The sequence below is a fragment of the Eleutherodactylus coqui genome, chromosome 6 (genome assembly GCF_035609145.1).
Source record: "Eleutherodactylus coqui strain aEleCoq1 chromosome 6, aEleCoq1.hap1, whole genome shotgun sequence".
Taxonomy (NCBI): domain Eukaryota; kingdom Metazoa; phylum Chordata; class Amphibia; order Anura; family Eleutherodactylidae; genus Eleutherodactylus; species Eleutherodactylus coqui.
The window spans coordinates 143803897-143816222 of NC_089842.1; the positions used below are offsets into that span (position 1 = coordinate 143803897).

At 42.6% G+C, this 12326-nt stretch overlaps 1 protein-coding gene across 1 annotated transcript in view; it reads right to left on the reverse strand.

Moving 5' to 3' along the window:
- The window catches only part of CDC42EP5 (CDC42 effector protein 5), a 31154-nt gene extending 19161 nt beyond the window's left edge, over positions 1–11993 (reverse strand). Inside the window, exons 1-2 of the mRNA XM_066607793.1 lie at positions 11839–11993; positions 11000–11290 (exon numbers count right to left, since the gene is read on the reverse strand). The gene's annotated coding sequence lies outside the window, so the exon portion shown is untranslated. The remainder of the gene's footprint in view (positions 1–10999; positions 11291–11838) is intronic.
- Positions 11994–12326: the final 333 nt, after the last annotated feature.

Sequence of the window (12326 nt, forward strand, 5' to 3'; positions counted from 1 at the left end):
AAATACACAAATTGGGACCATCTGTGCTTTCTGCTGCAAAGGGTGTGCAAAATGTAGGGCTACAACTCTCCCCTCCTTCAGTAAGCTGTTTAGTCGGAAGTGTAAAACTGCCCGTAGAAGATTTACTGTGACAAACCCCATGAGACCAGGCTTTTGATGGACTATTCTAGCAATATGCCATCAATGTTGTACGTGAAATTAAACTCCCACCCCAATAATCCTAAAAACACCCTACGTATTTTTTAGATACCCTTGGTTGTCCGTGTTACGAGAGCCCCTTGAGCCCCCATAACATGGCTTGAGGTTTCCTTTAGCTTGCTGAATACTTCTATTAAACTGTGTTGTTGAAAGTAATTTGGCAGTCTGAAAAGTAACAAGTATCTAAATAATTCAATAGGCTTTTTAAAACTGCTCAGGTCTTGTACTTTGTAGGTAAGCTGATCGGTTTTCCTCCCCGATTCCTCAAATTACGCTTGTCAGGTATCAGCCAAAATCATGCCAACTAAACTATAGAAAGTTTTATACAGTTGAAAGGACAAAAAAACATGACAGTCCAAATCTTCTTCGCTTCTAGCTATACTTAAAAATGTCAGATGTAGCTATGATAAAAGAAAAATACTCCGTTTGGTTACCAGGAGTTTACACTTCGGATCCACTTTGTGCCTGGGGAAAGGGATTAGCTTCTGATAACCCCTCTGAAGTGCAAGCAGTTCACAAATTAACACCTTTGTTAAAAGATACAGCGTGAACCAATATCTTATTAGATTATATGAACCATGCAGAAAAGACTGACCTGAGCTTAGCAACAGATGTGTCAAAATACAGGGGTTAAAAAGAATTAAAATTGCTGCTAGAGTATGTGAAAGGGCATGGACCCCTATGCAGACATTTTAAATTGCATTGTACTGTATGTGCAACAAAGTATTTACAATTGGTTTTTGTTTAAAATTTTGGACACTTTGTATTCTATAGCTTGACTACAATACAAGCTGCTCAATGCTGTCTAGTTCTCACTCCTGATGGCCAGTTTGTAACCTCCTTGCTTTTCTGAAGCCTTAAAGTTTACATCCCATTTGATTCAAAGGGAACCCATCACCAGGGTCATGCCCGCCGTCCGAGCCACAGGGGCAGCATAAACTACACGCAGGTACCCACATGGCAGCCATGTGTGCTTTATTCTGAAACACTGCGGCATTCCAGGAAGAATTGGGCAAAGGACAGTTTGAAAAATCTGCTAGGAATAGAGACTAGAATCACAGGGATCGGGCATCGCTGGCCTTTCCCCACGCACATTGTGTTATAACTGGTGGAAACAAGGTGTGAGAAAATATCTGGCATACGGTGGAACCTTCGAAGTGAGAACCTTTAGACAAGACGGATCATGTCTTCTTTATTGAATGGTAAAAGCAATAAACCAGCATAAAACACGTTTAAGGTGGAAAGCTTCTGCATTCATTCTGGAGTAAGGGCTTACAATTAGAAGTGAGAAGAGCGAAAAGGGGGAAAGGGTTGATAGATGAGAAGCAAAATAAAAACAAAATTTTTTAAAAAGTTACAAACAAGTATGTAGGAAATATACATAGTATAATAGTACAAAAGTGACGTTATGCAAATATGCAAAAAATGATAATGAGAAAAAAATTGAAAATGGAGTGGAGATTCCTACATACATTGCTTGTAACCTAACAGGAAGCAAAATAAAACCCTTTCTGTAAACCTTTTCCCCTTCTTACGGTTCTCAATTCCTTATAACATTGTAAGTCCTTACCCCAACTCGACTGAGGAAGCAGTTTTCCCCTCCTTGAAAAGGAGTTGTATGCTGGTTTATTACCTTTACCATTCAATTAAGACGACTTGATCCTTCACTTCCTGTCTAAACGTTATCACTTGAAAAGGTTGCACCAAATGCCAAGCATTTTCTCACACCTCGTCTTTGTAGGATTCCTAGCCTACCACCAGGAGGAGTACACTTGGGTAGCAGCACCTCCATTTAGCCTGTTGACCCAATACTACAGCCTTCATCTTTAGGCACCACTGTAGAGTTGCTCCAACCATTCTTTTCATTCTACAAATAACATAAATCTGGTGACAGGTCCCCTTTGAATGAAAATGGATGTTGGCATTGAGCCTTCAGGAAAGTGCAGCTTCCCATAGGGTGACCCCAGACACAGGGCAACATTGAGGAGCTGGGAGGGTAAGATGGTTGCTTGTCACAGCGGCACTGACCACGCTCTCTACCGGAGGGATACACGTAGCCTCGGCCAGGGCAGCGCTGGGCCTCTTCCGGGTAACTATAGGTGAGGGATGCCCGATAAACTTGCAAACAAGCATAGGGATTGTCACGGGTGATACCCACCGGTAAGACCCTTGCAGTAAATATATGAGCCGCACACTTGAGTAACGTACCTCAGGTCCCTGGGAATGGTCAGGGCCTGGCAAAAAAAAAAACTTTACTTAGAATAAAAGGCACAATTTACACAAAATTGATGTGCAGGCAGACAATAGGATTAGTACCTCTACATGGTGATCCCAGACACAGGACGGCCATGTAGGAACAGTAGAATTTAAGTACCTCCATGCGGGGATCCCAGGCACAGGATAGCTGCATAGAAACAGTAGTAGGAGAGTACCTCTGCACGGGGTTTTTGCCTTGACTCACCACTGGAACGCTCACGGTATGTATATCTTGACGCCACCAGGAAGTCCTGGTGGAGCCTAGATTGATGGGGGGGGGGGGGGGTAGGTTGACACCCCCTGAATGTGATTGGCTGCATATGTGCTTGCCTTGTAGGTCCCGCCAGGCCACTAAGCAAATGGTGATTAGGAGCAGCATATAGCGGCCCCCGCTGCAGGCACACAGCCTGAGCTTCAACGTTGCTCCCCGGTGGCCGGCTGAAAGCAGAATGCCCCTCTCCCCCCATGTAATGTGCAGCTCACCGGCCTCAGCAAGGAGGCTACAGCGGCAGGGGGACAGTTGGCTGGCGGCAGAGGAAAGGCCCCCCGTCCCCCCATCTAATGTGCAGCTCGGCGCCCTCAGCAGGGAGGCAACAGTGGCGGCTAGACAAGCTGTGTTACCTGCCAGCCGAAGACTACTGCACCAGTCCTGGAATAGCACATCGGCAGGAACTGTGCGCGGGGGACTAGCTGTCATGGACCTCAGAGCCACTGGCCTGCAGGGAGCAGGCAGCCACTGGACCGCACTAAATACAGCTTCGGCGGCCGGGACTGAGGCCCCATCCTCCGCTGGGCCAGGAGCCAGGGCACAGAAGCCACGCAGGACCGAGTGGTGAGTGACATTTGCAGCGTCACCATAGCTTGTTTATTAGCCGTACATTATTCTCTGTAAACGGACAGCATTTACAGCAGATAATTACAGCTAAAGGAACAGTCACCCTAAGCAAGCAGGGCTGCCTACAAGCTATGCAGTGTGCTGCTAGGACCTTCCACACTTGGCCCTATCGGGAGCTAGGGGTGTGAGAGGTGCGTTCCTCCTGTCAAACCACTAGCTTTTGGTGGCGTCAAGATTTTAGTCAGTCTCTCTCTCTCTCTCTCCCACTCCCACTCCTCCACAGTCACCGCTCTTCCTCCTCCATTCTTCACCACACAGGAGTTGAAGGTACCCCGATGTGGCTAGCACTCAAGAACCCAGAAGCAATAGAATCTGCAGAGACACCTACAACATTCATATTTATAAGCTCACTAATACCACGTGACAAGACAAATTGATACATTGCAAGCATCTTCCAGTCTCTTGCAAACACTTAGCTTCTCACTTGCTGCAGCTGTGCAATACACATAACAAAATGACTAGACATTTTGCACAGTGCACCTACAAAAGACATGACATGTATGACACTATGGAGCAAAGGTTGTAGACTGGCCATCAGGAAGTATATACTGAATATAAGCTATAGAAGAAAACTTTCAAAATGTTGAGCAAAAACTAATAGTAAGTATTTTGTTGTACATAATATGCAATAAAATATCTACAAACAATGCAATTAAAAAAAAAAAAAAAGCCTGCATAGGGGTACATAGTTTTTAAACGCACTCCCCCATCAGCCAGATTAATCTGTCATATTACCAATGGGATTGTTCGTACAGATGACTGATCAGCCGCATTCTAATATGTATGGGCAGCTAAACAAAATTTTAATTATTCTCTTCTGATAAGGAAAGAAGACAATGACCCCGCCGTACCCACGCTGGCTGTATCATATAAATCCCCCATTATAGGCGATTTAAGGGTTCACAATTCTTTTATGCAGGAATAGTATTTACTTTAGACTAGCCATACAGTATAACTCCCAGCACCCGCATTAGGGAGAGCAGGACATATGGCTGCTAGAGGTGTCTGCTAGCAGCTTATCTTGACAGGGGAAAGTAGGTTAGGAACATGTTGAGTTTCAAAGTACAAGGTCCTTTTTCCCCAGCCAATCACTGTGTATGTGTACAGCTTCTTTAACTCCCAGAGTTTAGCAGTCATTGCCAGAAACAGCTGCCATCTAGCTAGAAATTCAAATGAATGGTCATCTACCAATGCATAGACACAACAGATCTGCCAAAGCCACTCTTTAAGCTACCCATACACCTACAAACAGCCATCATTCGTCAGATAGCTGCTTTCCTCATATGCATTGGCCAAGTGTTTGTTTGGGGAGGTAAGCTGCAGCCAGACAGCACTGATGGCAGCTTATCTCTGGGGGAACAAGCCAGGATTGGCATTGAAATTCAACATTCTTCATCCATCTTTCCCTAAAAATCATCAGAAGTCGAACAGCCCCTATACATATTGGCAACGAGACACTAATGTGTATGGGCCCTTTGAACCAGTATGAGGAACCACTGTCTATAGAAGGGGGCCCAAATGGGGAGCCCCTTTTATTACATTCATGTTCCCTGATCGTTCTAACAAAGGCAACACCAGTCCATATGTCCTACTCCCCCAACTGCTTGCTGAAACTGCTGGTTTTTAACATGACAGCCAAAGCTGGTACTAAAATAAACATGCACAAGATAAGCCACTGTAGCCGAATTATAGGTTCAGGTGGAGGTTAGGGTCGGGGTGATTGAGATAATGGGTCTTACACATGGGCAGATAATCCGCCAAGGCCAACAATGACTGTCACAGTCAGCGCTTGCTCATCCCCACCCCATCCCCATGTACACGGACAGACTCTTGTCTATGGGGATGAATGATTGTCCCGATACAGCCGTCATCAATCAATTGACATCTCCTGGTTCACACAGGGTTGTGCAGCTGACCAGCAAGTTTTTTTTATGCTCACCGAAATGACACTATTAGGTGATAAAAGAGCGAGAGAGGAAATTCAAGAGTTCAAATCTGCAGCATAAATAGGCCTGCAGCAAAAACGAAGTACAAAAGAACTGTACAGCGAGTTGCTACACTATAGCGATATGAGCAACTTTGCCTTTGTAAAATAGCATATGATGGTTTATGCCAATATCTCAGATGGCATCTCTTACAACTTGGAAGGTACATGGAGATGTAACAAGATCTTATACACATGGCTTTAAAAGTGATAGTATCTTATGCAGCTTTGTCATATGAATATCAGAGGGGTTCCCAAACTCAAGATCCTCCTTTATGAACTAGAACGGAAGGAAAGCAAAAATGTCTGGCTGGCCATGGCATTCACCAGCAAAGTTAGCCAGACCCACTGTGCTTAGCAGATCATTTCCCCTATCTTAAAAGGGTGGTCTCTGTGGAGACAGTCCCATTAGTCACAATCAGATAATAGCTACAAATGACCCCCTCCACCCCCACTCACTATGTAAATCACCCCATCTGCCCATCTGTATTCCATGGAAGGTGATCTGCATTCATTTGATTACTATGAGTGGCAGAATAAGGACAATGAACAATCACTTCATTCTCATGTTCAGCTGCAAATGAAACTGAGCAGATGGCAGAATTTTCACTATGACAGTTAAGGGGAAAAAAACCCGAAAACAAACACCTCTCTCTGCTTTATTTACAATCTCTGTTCATGGGACTCTAAGGGGCAGCACATCCTGTGAGCGATAACTCGCAACAGATATGTTTATATGATTTTACACTGACAGGGTTAAGTTTGGGAAAAAGTTTATAAGGGTGAAAAACAGGGCAGGATTACACCTTCAACTGACACTCATGCCTGAAAAAGGATTAGTGTAATGCCAGCAAGAACATGTAGAGGTGACTAGGAAAGAATTTATATTAATTAGCCATAAACTTTTCCAACTAATGCATGACTTCCATGTCATATAAACGTATATAAAAGCTTGTACAGTTGGGCGTTTCTACAACTTTGTAAGGCTTGTAATGAGACTACTTGATCCTCAGGGCAAATGTATGTTCTGTACCACCCAGGGTCCTTATGGGTCACTTCTCTCTTCCAAGTTAAAAATGGGGCACTCTCCTTGTGTTGGTTCACACAATGTACATTGGGGCCAACTCACATCAGGGCCTGTAGTGCTGTAGGACCAGACTAGGTTAGAGTTTGTCTCGTGAAGCCAACTCCTTTCCATATACGCAGTTAGTGCATATGGCCTTCACAGAGAGTGGTCCCGACTCGGATCACCGGAGACCGATCATCATGTTGGCAACAAGAGTCTCTTGGTCTGGTGAACCTAGACCATTCATGTATTACATGGCTGAAGACAGGCAACTGGCTCTCCACAGCTTCACCTGGGGTTCCGAAGTGCTTTGATCTACAAAGATTATCATAATGAAACATCCCATGGGCGGGTTGTTTGCTTTTAACCATTTTGATGGTTTAATCTTGGAAACCAAATTTTCACTAATGGGATGTTGTGGGACAGTCAGGCTCTCTATAGACATGAGATCATGGTTAGCTCCTAATAAAACCTGCATCTATATCTACAGTATGGCTTGGTTTTGATTAACATTCATGTTACAGAAAGGACAAGTTTATAACAGTTGGCCTAAAATCAAAGTAAACCTTTTCCCCCTGAATACAATAAAGAAAACCATTTTCTTCTGGGCAAGTTCACGCAATATTAGTGTGAGGGGTAAGCATTCTAGATACTTTGTGAAGAATACTCTAGCAAATAAATACACTGAGATAAAAACCCTCACATTTATAGTAGGTCATATGTCCAGTCAGGATAACTTTTTTATGACACTAAAAGGAGTCCGGCAACTCCAAAAGCAATCATTCTGCAGGCACCATGTTATAGATCAGTAAGAGCTGAGCAGACCGATACATAGTTTTATGGGAAGAGATTCGGTATAATTTACATTTTACTTATTTTAATCTCTGCTGCTTTGAGTTTAATAGTCCAATGGGCGGTCCTACTGGTGACTGAGAGATGTGTATGACTGTATATACAGGGAAGGGTGTCATTCACTAATAGGACTGCACACTGGATTTGCATTGCGGAATCCGGAGCGGGAATTTGCCTCTGGGCTCACAGCAGATACCATCCATAGCATGCTATGGAAAAGTGATTCTTCCTGCACACAAGCAGAAACCAACTGCGGTTACTGCTCACAGAGGAAAAGTCGCAGCATGCTCCACTTTTATGCATACGGCATGCATTGAAGTCATTGAAAGCCGTCCGACCTGCGGACCTTCTGCAATTGACATTGCAAAAAGGTTACGGATTCCGCATCATTGCGAACCGTGCAGACCATCCACAGTATAAAGAAAAAGACAGATACGCGAGGACGCTACTGCTGCCAGGGCAGTGCAGAGGGCAGGTGGCTTTATAGTGTGGCACCCTTATTGGAGGTCCATGCTATTGGGCTTAATACAACATCAAAGGAGTAGATTCATATGAAATTACAGCATGTATATACAGTATTCTCTCCTGTAAGTGTTCCTTCTGTGAAAGAATATCTAGATACTGGAGTTCAGTGTGAAGGCAGCACACATTGGGGAAGACTTACTAATATCTAATAGTTAGACACTATAAACTTTAGGTGTCTTTACTTTGTGTGATCATCATGCAAAGAATTACTGGAAACCATGAATTTGGACAGTAATTGTCCCATGTACAAGTGGCCTATCAAAGGGCACTGAGCGAGAAAGCACTCATTTGCCAGAATCACTTGGTTTTTAGCTCAGCTAAAACCAAGACTATTGGCAGCTAGAGCAATCACAACTCTAGAAGGACCATCACAACTGTGTAAAAGTACAGGAGCGACAGTCATCTCCTGTAAAAGGTACCTGTAGATGCGACAGAGTTAGAGTGTGCCAGGCTTATCACAGCGCCTCATACTGGATGATCTGGTATAGCTTTAGACACTTTTCTAGCTATCACTAGTTGGCTTAGTTTATTCCATTTTGGAACAATGGTGCCTTTAGTCTGCACCCTTTTTTCCATAAAGTCACACCCTTTGCTGTGAAGCCCTGCACCTTTACCAGACACAGTGTAAAAAAAAGTGTGTACAAGTTTCTAACACATAAATGTGGTACATAACATGCAAGACAATTTTCTGGCCCAATTTGCACCAGGAAACTGGCACCTTTTCAATAGTCAATCTGCTTTAAAGTGCCTATTACTCTGCCATGTGCAGAAGGCTCAACTCAGCGCTGAATGGAGTTTTTAACAACTTGACAGAAGAGGATAACTTAATAACTTTCTTCAAGTCTCCGTTTTTGGACTGCAGCTTTGATGCTTGCACCTGCTAGGCTGCTTGTAATACACTAGAAACACTTCCTTTAAAAAGCTAACAAAGCACCCAGTGCCATTATATTGTATCTGCTGTGAATACATATGCTTATTCATCAAGCTGCTGAATAAATTTACAAATCTCCATTTCAAAGAGTCAATGCATAGGAATCTCAAGGCAGCAGTCAGATTGTGACATCCCAAGGGCAGCATTCAAGGCTCTTCAGGGAGATTTTTCCCAATTCATTCAGTGGCTGGAAAGCTTCTGCTTGGGGCACGGACTACACATGTCTTACCAATTCCTAGGGATCAGTATAACTTTGTATGGGCAGTGATAACATTCAGGCTTGTAGGGGTCCTGTGGTGCTATTTTTTTTAGATCTGACTGCATTGTCTGATAATCTCTGCAAATGACTGTACAGACAACAATAGCAAGAGACAGATGATATGAATGCAAATGGTTTGTCCATTGCTGATGTGGGCAGGGCAAAGAGATCAGCTACATACAATCTAAGCAAACCAGAAAAACACATTGGAAAATTCATAGTATGAAGAGAATGCACAGTCAGAGCCAATTCAAATGGCCATATTTTCAGGCTGAGTGCAGCCTGTGTATTCCATGGACAGCACAGTCCCATTATGTAGTCCAATCACACGACTGATTTTCACATGGACCATCAGGAGAAGAATTTCTCTTATTCTTAATTATTATATAGCATGTTCAACTCTTGTCTGTTTTCACAGAGAAGAATAGTGCATGCAATGTGTGTGCAGATTGGACAGCACACAGATGAGTGTCATTGTGTTGTCTGATGCGAGTTGCACCAAAGTTTCTTAATGCACAATATGGCCATACGAACCCATCAGGGTGCATTCACACAAGCAAGCTGCACTAAAAAGATCAAAACCATTGTTTTCAATGGGTTCATTTATATGTGCAATTTTTCACGATTTTTTAGTTTTTCCTATTGAAAATACATGGGATTCTCATGTGCGTAAAAAAAAAAAAAAAAAACCGCACAGCTGTGCAGTTTTCTTGCAAATCGCAGGGCACATCGCAATTTTACAAGCGCAATAGTAGTCCGTTTCTTGGACCAATATTGTGCTCGCCCGTGTGAATGCACCCTCACACAAGATTCAGGGCTGAACACTGCATTATTATTACAGCTTAACAATTCAGCACTTCACAGACTGTACTTTGTACCCAAGCGTAATTGTTAGTGATATGACTGGTGGGGGAACAAACAAAATTATTTTCCTTTGAAAGTGATTCATCTTCAGTGCATGGCCCTTTCATGATTATTTTAGTGAAAAACCTCAGTAGAGTTCAGAATGCAGAGAATTATCCTCTGTATGGGACAAGCCATCTAGAGACACATGTTGCACAAGTCATTGATGCTAACAGCATTACATTCTTTACACCCCCAAATCAACATCAGCAATTCCCAGCACCATGTTTCAGCACTCACTTCCTGTGTTAATGATCTCCCAGCCTGACTCCCTGTGTTGGGCCCCAGCAGACTCCAGGAAGCCCCCTGGCTGCAAGAAAAGAACCACCCATATGGTCCAACAATTAGCTTGTGTGACAATTACAGACTACATGCATTGCATTTTCTGTAAAGTGAGCTATGTAAATGACATCAGTCTGCCTAAAAAGTCCCTCCCGCCTAGTGTCAAACTTGTTTATTAGTGTTAGGGCTCACTCCACTCGCAGGAGCGTATTTTGGCTGCATATTACACAGAACTAAAACCCCTATTGATTTACACTGGGTCATTCAGACCTGCTTGTCACAGAAGCAGATTAAAAAACAAAAAAAACAAAAAAAAAACAGCATGTCCTGTATTGGTGCGTAATACACCTTATTAAGGGGCGTGTAATAACACAGTGAATACGCATGTTACACATATTTGCTGCGTACTATGCAGCCAAAATACGTTTGTGTGAGTGAACCTCAATACTGTATGTAATATCCGATTTTGTCTATTCATTTGCCCTCTGATTTGTAAAGTGTTGCAGAATACATTGGCGCTATATAATGATTATAGGATGAACCATTCCCAACTAGTGCTACCTGTAAGGTGTGCGTTCTGGTTAGGAAATAGTTTAAAAAAAACAAAAAAAAAACGAGTACTTTCTGAAGATGTAACTATGGAGGGGAAAGAGTTAACAAAATATTCTAATGAGGTTTCCACCCTGAATTACTACTGTCACAGTGTGCAGACCTTCAGTTTTTTTATTTAACACTACCATTACCAGAGTGCATAAGTTTAGAAGGACTGTGATCTACAAGACCATACCTGCAGGTTCATTTTATTTGCGTGCAAGTAACATTTAAGGAAGTCTAGAAGTCCAACTCACCTTTTCCAAATGTAGCTGAATGTTACTGTATGATAGTCTCACTTCTGGTTAATATTAATCTCACGATCTTTATTGTTTTGTAATCCAGGGATCACTCAGCAGATTACTGAGGAGGATTCTAGTTCTCTTCACTCCCAGGGGCTTTCAGATCACAGGAGTTTATCCACAAGCTGCTTGTGTCCTTTTCAGAGGGTGTTGTATGTCAAGCAGCAGAGGCGCCTAGTAGATCCCTCTTCTACTTCTTCCTGATCTTGGCGTCTAGCACTCTGGGCGGGGGCTTCAAGAAAACTCCTAGAAGCATCAAATAAAACAATGCAACCTCAGAAATCTAATTAATAAACACATGTGCCCCTCCCTAAGCTCATGCATGAAAAATAAATCACTGATAAATAGGTCTAAAAAGGTTAGAAAGGAAAGAAGATATGCATCAAAATAAGAATAAAAGCTATAAAATACAAAACTAAAAATAAACACTAAAATAGCAACACTTTGTAACCACATAAACATGATAGGGATACTTCATAATATAAAACACCAAAATAGTAACATAGTAAGCAATATACATTTCCCTACATAAACCCAGCAAAAATAAACATCGTACAGAAAAAGAAATCAGTGGCTTCACACAGCATTTTTCTGGAAAATGCAGTTTTTGATGCATTTTTTTGTGCCAAAGCCTGAAGTGATCCAGCAACAAGAAGGAGAAGTCTTTCCTTTATAGTTCTCAGTCTTTTGGCTTTAACTGAAAAAGGCACATAAAAAAAAACCGTGTGTGTGAAGCCACCCTACTTGTTGATGAGCACGTTCTACCCTTTATCTGACTTCTCACATGGACTTACCTGCATTCAGTAGGGATCAGAGTCCATTCTGCTGGCACATTTGCTACTATTGAGTATTCCTGCTTACAGCTCTGAGATCGTGTCACTATGGATGTATAGAAGGATAATGCAATCCACATCTAGCTCAGCTTTCAGCTAGACTCTTCATTCTCCTCCCCCTTCCTGCACAAAGCATGGGAAAGAGTTAAATGGGCGGGATGACGTCACACATCCCGAAAGTTTCCCAACTTTTATGCTTGTAACTGGCAGCATGTCTGCTCAGTCAATGGCCGCATGAAATAAGACCCCTGAACAATCGGCTGCTTGTGCTTCTATAAGAGGGTCATGAACATTGTACTGTGATGTGTAAGGACAAAATGTCTGTAAATTCAGATTGTAAAATAATAGGGGAAATGATAGAAATTCCTAAATATTCTGCACGACCCCTGCCCTCTAGACCATTGTTGGAATTTCCTGAAACTGTTTTTTAGTGTAATTTCTTCCAGATT